Source organism: Lipophrys pholis (assembly GCF_963383615.2).
Source record: "Lipophrys pholis genome assembly, chromosome: 21".
Classification (NCBI taxonomy): Eukaryota; Metazoa; Chordata; class Actinopteri; order Blenniiformes; family Blenniidae; genus Lipophrys; species Lipophrys pholis.
The window spans coordinates 14,940,893-14,950,601 of record NC_137649.1 but is presented as its reverse complement, the minus strand read 5'-3'; positions in this window follow the sequence as shown (position 1 = coordinate 14,950,601).

Sequence of the window (9,709 nt, the reverse complement as noted above, 5' to 3'; positions counted from 1 at the left end):
GTCCTGTGACAGACAATGGAGCTCCAACTCTACAAAAGACTCCATGTCAGGACACATCAGGTTCTGTTACTTCAGTCTTGATGGTTCTACTCGTTGTGTCTGAGGATGCCCAAAAAAAAAAATGATGAAACTGCAATACTAGATCACCGTGTTCTGCATTCATGGAGGTCACATGATTCATTAAAAACCCCAAAAAAGAAAAGAAAAAATTATTTACACAAAAAAGGAATTTGTTTTTACTGAATCAACTTTTGACTTTGTCATTCCGGTTTCCTGTTTTCTCTGCCTTTTTTCACTGGATGATATTTTTTAGGGAAAAACACAATACATATTGTTGCTCGCTTTCAACAAAGTAATTTCATTGGTATTGCTCCCACAGAACAAAACATTTCTACATTATCTCCTCTCACAGTGACATGAACATTTCAAGGTGACTGATATTTAAGGAATAATCTTGTTGTATTTTTGCTTTAAAAACCATACCATTTATAACTTTCTGAATCATGTCATTAAGCCTCTCTGCCCACTTTATATGTACTGGGATCATTCAAGGTAAACTCCTGTTAAATGACATTACAAAGCATGCATGTTCCATCTGTGTCCAGTTATGAGTTTTGAATTGGACATGCATGGCAGACACAGATTGTCTGATATTTATAGACCTTTTTATGTGTCTCTCAGTTAGACTTTTTTTTTTTTTTTTTTTCTTACCTTTGAAAGATAGGGATTAGAAATGATGAAAGTAGCTCAGGGACGTGGGGTCCTTTTGAAACATCCAAACAATAATGAGGGCAAAGAGGTACTTATTTTTTTTCTTCTTCTTCTCATATTCACCACATTTTCTCAATCATGCTCCCCACCACCCGGCAGCTCAGTGCTTTCCCATCCTCAAATTCCCTCAAAGTTTCAGATGCTCACAATTCCACAATGCCCAGATGCTGTCCTTTGGCCCTTTACCCCCCTCAACCCAGAGCTATCATTCATAACCTTTCTGTGGAGCTGGGAGTGAAAGAGGTGGGATAAGGGAGAGAGAGGGGGAGCGGAGAGCAACATGGCAGCTTATTTAGAAGACTTCCTTTATTGGAACATGTGCAAGCAGTTCACTCACAAAGGACTTAAATAGGATATTTTCTGTTCCCTATAGTTGCTTTCCCCTTTTAAGTGCCGAGGCAAAAAAAGTAAGTTTACAACTCCCTCCTCAATGGGGGCTCTTCACTCTCAGGTTGCGGGGACCTGAGTGACCTAGGAAAGTTAATTAGGAGGCGAACAAAGAGCGAGCTGGAGCAGAATGCCTCGCCTCTCCTCCAGCCAAAGATGTCATCCATTAATTAGGAAAATCTTTAAGGTGGCCTTATTGAATTTACAGAAAGCCCTGTGGTTGGCGGGCAACAGTTTTTTGATCAAGTCCTGACTCAAACAATGCCTTTCTGGGGGTTAAAAAAGGAGAAGAAGGGAGGAGATTGGTGGTAGAAGAAGAGAGGGAGAAAGGGAAAGGGGGGGGAGGAGGGGGGGACGTATGGGTTCGCAGCATAGTACAGTTTAATGGGAGGGTGCGGGGGGGGGGGGGGGGGGGGGGGGTGCTGCTGATTGTGACAGCTCAGATTCACATGGGTATGGGGGGCATAGTTTGGGAATGATGTCATGCAAAGGCAACCTGGGGGCTTGGGAAGTAAGAAGGAGGGGGTGCTGAGCTTGAGCCACAGGGGCCACTCAAAGTTAACATCGCTGCCTGCATCTGGGCCAAATCCTTTTCTTCTGGCCCAGGAGAGGCTTTCCTGCACGCCAAACCCTCCACCACTCCTCCCACCGCCCTGCTCACAAATGGAGGCTTGCTTTACGGGTAACCGCGTGCTAACTGACCAGCTAACTTCCCGTTAACAATGTGTCTGGGTAACTCGGAGCTGTAACGCAGCTCATGAGCTTCAACAAGCCGAAGACAGAGGTATCTTTTTGGAAATAATATTGCCCGTTTGAGAGTGAGCCGAAACTTAAAATATTTGGATTGCGATTCAATTCCTCAATCGAAGCCTGTTTTAAGGCACAAAGTTTTAGAAGTCTGTTCATCTTTTCTTATTACAGAGGTTTTTTTTTTTTTAATGTGTTTTATTTCAAGCATACTTATGACAATGCAGCAGCTTCTATATAAATGTATTGTAACTAGTGACATTGTGCTGTAAAACATAGGATTATTGGCGTGAGCAGCTCGTTTGTGGGAATATTCCTGCCAGTTGCAGAGAGAAGAAATCATTGTGGATGGCCAGATGCTCTAGAAACATAGATGTTCACCAATTGATTGACTGAAATAATGTTTGAATAAATCCCCTATAATTTGGGTTGTAGTTTAAATATTAGAATTGTGGCAAAAATCAAAAACATTTAAAAAATATTTGTATATGTCATGAAATATTTGGTGTTCCTGTTGCATATACATATCTACTGCACATTACAGCTACAAGGCAACTGCAAACAATTCAAAGTGCTTTACATTAGAGACGTAAACAGTGACGAGTGCAAAATAATCACAAACTAAATAAGAAAGGTGAACACAAACAAGGAATATAAAGACATAAAAGCATAAATTATTTTAAAAGAAGAATATAATACAAAATAATAAAAAATTAATTGATTACATGTCTTAAAGATGGATCACATAATAATGTTTTAGAGGCCGCAGCAAATTCTGCAGTTTTCTAGCTTGTTGCAAATACTTAGTGCAGAACGACTGAAAGTGCTGTAGCTGCTGCTTATTTTCTTATGATCTGATCCAGAAAAACCAGAGATGATCTGGATGATTCACATCACAGAAACTCAGAAATGGATTTTGCTCCTGAACCGTTCGGAGTTTAATAGACCAGCAGTAACATCTTAAAGTCAGTTAAAGCCAGTGCAAAGACCCCAGAGATGGACTGCTGTGGCCCAGTTTTTGTGAAAACTCAGCAGCAGCAGCCTGAATCAGCTGTATGTGCAACAAGTATATTCGCAAAGTGTTAAGGTTTGTTTCACATAATGTAGGATCAAATTGAACTGAGAAATAAAAGCAAGATAACCTTCTAATTTATTCCTTTTAATTCTTTTAGGCGGCAACCTGTAACAAGTTTTTGGTTGTTCATAGCATGGCACTTTCGCATTGTTAAACCCCCGAAAGTAGTGAAACCGCAGCACTTTAAATAAAAGCCACATGCTCATGCTATATGCCGCCCTGCAGTCGTGTCCAAGTGTCTCCTGGGACATGAACCCCTCACCTCACCCCCTCCTGGGGGACTAATTTGAGGGGAGGGACGATGTGTTTTGTTGCTTGTCAGAAACAATCACAGCTCGGCCCATTACATTTACAGCACGTCGTGCTTTCAGTGCCGTGACGCTACAAGCTCTGAGAGGGGGGAAGGTGGCTGTGGGAGCACCATGAGGAGAAATCATAAATTTGTACTTAACAGGGAGACACAAAGCTGACGAGCGCCTGTGAGGGAGGCTCCGAGGAGAGGAAAAGCAACGGCTGCGTATCACCCTGACAAATCAGTTTTTAATGAAGCTCCTTTGTTTGTTTTCTCCCTAAGATGTAGAATAAAGAGGGAAAAAAAACAACTTTATTTAGTGTGTGCTCTGCCGCCCCCACCCCTCTCTTGTCCTCTGTCCTGGCCCACCCGTCCGCTCTCTGTTCTGTTTGGGCACTGGAGGTTGTCAGTCGGGGTTTATGTCCAGTTCACTGGAGCTGAAAGAAGTCAGTTTCGCGTCTTGTTATGGAACAAGTCGTCCTGCCTCTCAGGAGTGATGAGAAGAGGTCTGGGTGAGCAGGGTGAGCACGGAGCGGGACCATCCCCTGGAGGCGACCAGCAGTGAGGAAGTCAATGCGGCTTTTGTGTGGCTGCTGTCGGCTGCGTGTTTGGTAATTATCCCCCTCTATATGAGCACAGACTGGACTTTCCAGGAGAGATCCCAACCCGCCCGGCCCACGGAAGAGTGCACAACACACCGTCAACAAAGATTAACTCCTCACAGGGCCGCTGGGATTCCTGATTGGAGGAGACACACCAAATACATGAGGCTCCCTCTTGTGTGACGTGATGAGCAGATCTGCAGCTTTGTGTCAAACCTCTGAAGTGTTCAGACAGTGACACTTGTAACGCTGAGAGACTGCAATACTTCTTCCCTTTCTTCTTACATCATTCAGTGTTGTGTTGAATGTTAGAGTGTTTCTTTTGCACAAAAAGATCCAGGTTTTAAATATATGACTGTCTGTATTTACTGGTGTGGGTTAAGATTGTTTTCACTTCTCTAGGTGACGTCAGTAGTTAGTTTACTCCTCTGGTTTCTGGCTAAAAGGTCAGTTCACACAAAATAAAGGGTCACGTGGGGTCATGAATGCCTAATGAAATAGGAAAGAGGAGGTCATTTATGTATTTTTTTTTTTCTTCCACTTTCTTTTCTGAGATCAGTTAACACTGCTAAAAGATACAACTTTTGAATACATAGGCAGGAGAAATATCACAAACTTCTTGAGAGCTTGACCCAACTAGATATATCATGTTTGTATGACCAGAAAAAAAAAGTCCTGGTTTTATTTTCAGTAGTTTGAGTCTAAACCACAACTGCCCCAATTACGTTCATATTAAAACTAAAAGAGCCTTAGACTGTTTTTGTTATTAGCAAATGCTTATCTAATCTATTCCAACCTGAGCATGCATACTTCATTCAGAGTAAGTTGTTAAATTTTGTAAAAGCTCCAGGCTTCTGAAGTGTGTTGTTCTGGTACGTACTGTTATGTCGAAGTGTAGTATCAAGTGTGTATTTGGTACGATGCAACAGTTTGAGGAAGGTGTGAAATATGTCAGTATAATGCTCCACCATCAGGGAGGCATTTGATGCAAATACTTTCTGCAGCAGAGACCAATGACGACTGCACACATGTAATGAAGAAGAACACCTGGAACTGAGGGCACAGATGTGCAGGTCGACATCCTCCGGGTTCACACAAGGTACAAGTGTTGAGAGTAATCAATGCTGTTTCAAAAATTGATTTCTTCTTGTTTATTTTCTTCGTATTGTTTTATTCATTTCTTAGTAAGTAGTAAGCTGATACGAACAAAAATTCCTCTTTTTCAGCATTTTCATTGTCATATTGTACGCTCACCTCTTGTAATACATGATATTCCCTCTTGTTCTTTATGTATTCTCCACACAATATGTCATTAGAGGACATTATAGAATTGTAGACTATGAAATAAAAATATTGAAAACACTTATACCATTGATCCTAATGAATGAATACATTTATAAATCTAGCACATTTGACAGTACTCTTCATCATACTGCCATATTTTCTTTTTATATTTGGGTCACTTTTCTTTCACGGGCCTCTTTATTTAAGCAACGTTTTGTTGTATGTGAAGCATAATGTATAATATTAATGTGCAAAAATCAGATATATGTTGCCTGAACTTGTATCATGGTTTTTGCTGCGCACAAATCTTCTTACATGTTATTTTGACACACGGACTGCTGGAAACCAAAGAATTTCAAAATGTCGTTCCAACATTATCTATCTTCTCTTCTTCCTCCTCTTCTTTGTGATCATTATTCTTCATCGGTATTTCTTCTGTTGTCTGTACTCCTATCTACTTTCACAATCCTCTGATTCTTCAACACACTCATAAAAAGGCCCTTGCCATTGCTTTGACAATGCCACCACCATCATCATCATCATCATCTCAGTTCTTCCTCATATCATCACCACCACAATAACCTGATCAGCGCCATCATTTTCGGCCTCATCATCCTCACATTGGTCATTCTTCCTCACACCAACTGGTTCTTGTCAACCATGGGCGGGGCCTTAATGGGGCTATCTGATTGGCAACCCTTGTTTGCTTCCCCAATTGCCATTCCAATCATAAAAAGAAGTGAAGCTCAAAACTGAACTATTTGACAAAGATAAATAAAAGTGTTGCTCTTTCTCTGCACCATTCATGTTGATTGGCATTCTGTGGAATCCACTTTCAGTACCTCTCTATTCAACTTAAAGTCCTTGAGGGTTGAATTCTATACTTGCAAAGGCAGGAAACATCAAATGAGCAACATGAAATTAATGCAGGCAGTTGAGAGAGAGGAAATATGCACCTCTAAGATAGAGAAAGAATTAACCCAAGAATCAAGATTAAAAAATAAATACAGTGCTGAACAATTAAACAGTTGACCAATGACAATGGCATAATGCGACACATGGCTTGATAAAGAAACAAACAAAATAAAAAGCAACAATGGAGGTAAAAGGTATTTTAAAAGTTAAACTGAGTTTTTAAAATTGAAGGAAAGAGAGGTGGAATTAAATACTCGTATGAAAGCAAGATGAAATGTTTCAAATCACAACAAAGGAGTTTTAAAATCAAACAAAAGTAACATTTAAGTGATTAACCCGACATCAGATTAAATATATTAATCATCATCATCATCATCATCATCATCATCATCATCATCATCATCATCATCATCATCATCATCATCATCTCCACTGCCACACAATAATTCCAGCAGTTAATTTTGTGGGGAGTAAAGTGAAGAGCGTCCGTGTCCTCCATTGAAACGCCTTCATTTGAACCCGGCTCGGAGCGGCTCCTTTCAGAGGCGCAGAATAGGCGCAGCCTTGATCTGCGTCCCTTGTCATCCCGGGGCTCAGGGGCACTTCGGCGGCCAGTGTAGCGGGCGAAGTCAGGGCTAATCCCCGGAGAAGGAGAGAATCACGGGAGAGGAGAAAAGCAACAATAACCAAGTCAAGCGTATAAAATGAAAGCGAAATCTCTATTATCACTCCCAGCGATTCCCAGCGAAGTGGTGAAAATCAGGGTTAGTTTGTGATTCGAGTCAGACGCGGAGGGAAGAATATAGGGGTCCCTGCGGGTTGGGAGACTCACACGACGAAAAGGGCAATATTCTGGAGAAAGGGGGAAGAAGAAAGCCCCTCTCCCATCCCGACATAACCATTAAATGCAGTCTGACTTTATGTTGTATAGAGAAGGGGGGACAAGAAAGGAGGCACAGTTCTCCGATGAAAGAATGAGGTTTTGGGTGGATTAGGGACGGCCCGAAGGATGAAGAATAACTTCTGCATAACTTTACAGCTATTTTCTCTCCCCACGCCAAGAGCCAAGTTTAAGGCTGGATTGGTTTGAGTTAACCCCTTTGTGATTGTCCAGCTCCTCAAGGTCACAAACTCGGTAGAATGCGTCAATGCGCATGATGTGTTAACCCATTCACACCAATCAAAACCTTTTAATCAGACTTGCTTTTAATTAGCGGCTAAAAATGACAAAAGGAGGTGAATTTGGCTCAATACTATTGGTTAGTTTTACAATAGCGCAATAATACTCTTTAATAGAGTATTTTCTTTACTCCAAAACTTTGTTTCTTAGACATTATCTGCAGCTTTGGATTGTTCACCCAAAGTGAGCTGGGATTAGACTAGTGGGACAGGTTAGTTTTACCCTACTGATGATGTGATTTGTTTACAATACTTGACATTGACAAAAGACCTGTTAATTACCTTTGGAGTACTGCTGCATGACAAATTTATAATTATCACAAAGTCCACATTCGCAGTATCCATCAAGAGAATGAACTGCAATAAAATACATGCTTATACACTATTCATTCTTTGAATGTCAACATATTTACCCAATCAGATGAAGCCCTATTGACAACATTGTGTTCACAACCAATCCTATTTCACTTATATATTTGAACATGGCGACATACGAGTTGCCCAAAGCCAGAATCAGAAGCATAAACAAAGTCAGCATTTGACCCATATTAAATAGCAGTAATGCAGATATTATCTTTGTTTATTGATCATCTGTTCTGGATTTCAGTGACTCTGAATTATATTTCTATAGGCTGCTTAAAATAGATTAACATGAGTGTAATGGTACCTTTTCATTTAGACAATAGGGTTCTTTCTCAGCAGGATATTCCCAGGTTGAATTTGAGGACATTAGCTTTAATCTGTAGTCACCCTGAACATCTTCTATGCATGCATGCATATTGTTCCTTAAATCTTAAATTAAAAGGAGCTTCTGAGCCCGACCAAGGCCCTTGAAGGGCTCTCATCATCACATCATCTAATTTATGGACTTAATTAGTGATTTTTGTCCTCTTGGTTTGTCTCTCTATCACATGCTAATGAAGGCATTTTCTGCCATCTGACAATAACGGTCATCTCTCTCACATCGGCAGGATGGTGATGATATTCCGATTTTACCCACTACTTTGCTGATTAGACCCCCAAAACTTATTGGATGATGTGAGTACTGCAGCTTGAGACTATCCTCGATGCTACACTTTTTTTTTTTAATAACAATGAAGGAAGATGCAACGTTTCAATATATAACCATTGTGAACTGTGCCCTAGCCCCCAAAAAACAACAACAAAAAAACCCCCAACCTATAGATCATAAAGAATATATGATGTAATCACTTCTTCTTTCTGAGAGCCACATGAGAAAAGAATAAAGGAATGGGGAACATCTGAACAATTAGGTGATCTCTGGTCAGGAGAAGAAGAGTTAATGAGCTGCCGCTGCCATGTGCAGAGAGAGGAGCCTCAGGGGCCGGAATCCATATTTATCAGTGGAGTTGTGCGCAGAATAGGCCGCTAATGCTGCTCGCACACTCTCCCCCCTTATTTTCATTAGGCTCTGATGACTGCGGAATTGATGCGGCCTGCGAGTTATCAAGAGCCACTAATTTCACATTAACGACCATTGACTGCGGTTGCTTGATTCGAGGGGGTTTGTGACAATTATCACAATCAGGATTGGAGCCCAAATCGTTTACCTTGACTCCGTGATTATTTGCTCCGTGCCATGCGCACATTGCAAAATTGTATGGTGTCAAAAACCCGTAAATAATGAGCAGACCAGGAGGACGGGCTATCTCCTTCCAGCAGAGACGAACACTCACACCTCCCCCTTACTCAAAGTGGAGCCAGTGACCTGCACTTCAGAGTAAATAGCTTCAACGCTTCAACTCTTGTCTCCTGATAAGATAGACTGCTGCACTCATGTAGTGCACTAAATGGAGTAAAAGTGCTATCACAGTGAAATTATCCATTTTTAAAAGTTTGTCTAATGTACAGAATGAATTAGACCTAACAACCTAAATTAGATAAATCTACCAGACCCTGTTTAAAGGCTGTTCAGTCCAGGGAGCATTTAATTTATAACCCTTGAATTTCTAGGGTTGAAAAAAAAAAAAAAATTCATTCATTGGCTCAACATGAGTTAAATTCTGTTTAAATGAATCAAGGAAACTCAGCATGTCCTGACTATGTGGCTGAAGAACGTTAAATCAATATAATAATATGATTAATGCTCAGATAATCAGGTTGTCAGTATACGGTTCACAATGCACCAGCAGTTGTAAACAACAAATAATCTTGTTGAACTATTATGTACCTTCAGTGCCATTGTTGCAATTAATGTTTTGTTCATCTGGATCTCTAAATGTTTAATTTAACAAAAGGCCATACCTAATTATGAATATATTCTTCATTATTACATGCTTTAAATTGGAAATGGAAGGCTTTGTCTAAAAACGTTTGCTCTCAGTTAAAAAAAATATATTAACGCAATAGATAAATACCAAATTATGTTTTGTGTGAGGCCTTGCCATATATACTTACCTTCCATTCCCACACCAGAAAAGTGTTAGAAACATGAGC